This window comes from Morone saxatilis, unplaced genomic scaffold, assembly GCF_004916995.1.
Source record: "Morone saxatilis isolate NCDOM2014 unplaced genomic scaffold, NCSU_SB_2.0 Contig6, whole genome shotgun sequence".
In the NCBI taxonomy this organism is placed as follows: domain Eukaryota; kingdom Metazoa; phylum Chordata; class Actinopteri; family Moronidae; genus Morone; species Morone saxatilis.
In genome coordinates, this window is record NW_023340206.1 from 12,325,888 (window position 1) to 12,326,266 (window position 379).

The following is a 379-nucleotide window of genomic DNA, read 5'->3' on the forward strand; positions in this document are numbered from 1 at the left end:
TTCACAGATTATCTGTCTCAAGAAATATTTTACTTACCTGCTGTAGCTTTAAGGGGAATAAAACAGTTTCACATAGTATTCTGGTGATGAGGTAGCAGCTACAGATATCCTACTGGCTTGAAGGTCAAAGCTAAAAGCTAAAAGTGATCATGCTTTTGGTAATTATAAAATTGGGCACAAAAACTTCTTTAAACCAATTTCTTTTCTCTGACTCTCTCTTGATTTTATAACCTTCATTTCATATGTTAAGTTCTGTGTCTTTAATCACCCGCTTTACCATTGGTTTCCTCCTATAAAGCACTTTGTAACTTCTGTTCTGAAAACAGCTATATTAATGAAGTTTGCTCATATAACATCTATTTTATTTCTATTTTATTTT

General features: G+C 31.9%; 1 protein-coding gene across 1 annotated transcript in view; it reads right to left on the reverse strand.

Annotated features, from left to right (window-relative positions):
* LOC118339681 (plakophilin-4-like) overlaps positions 1-379 on the reverse strand; it is a 43,279-nt gene that overhangs the window by 9,520 nt on the left and 33,380 nt on the right. The window lies entirely within an intron of this gene.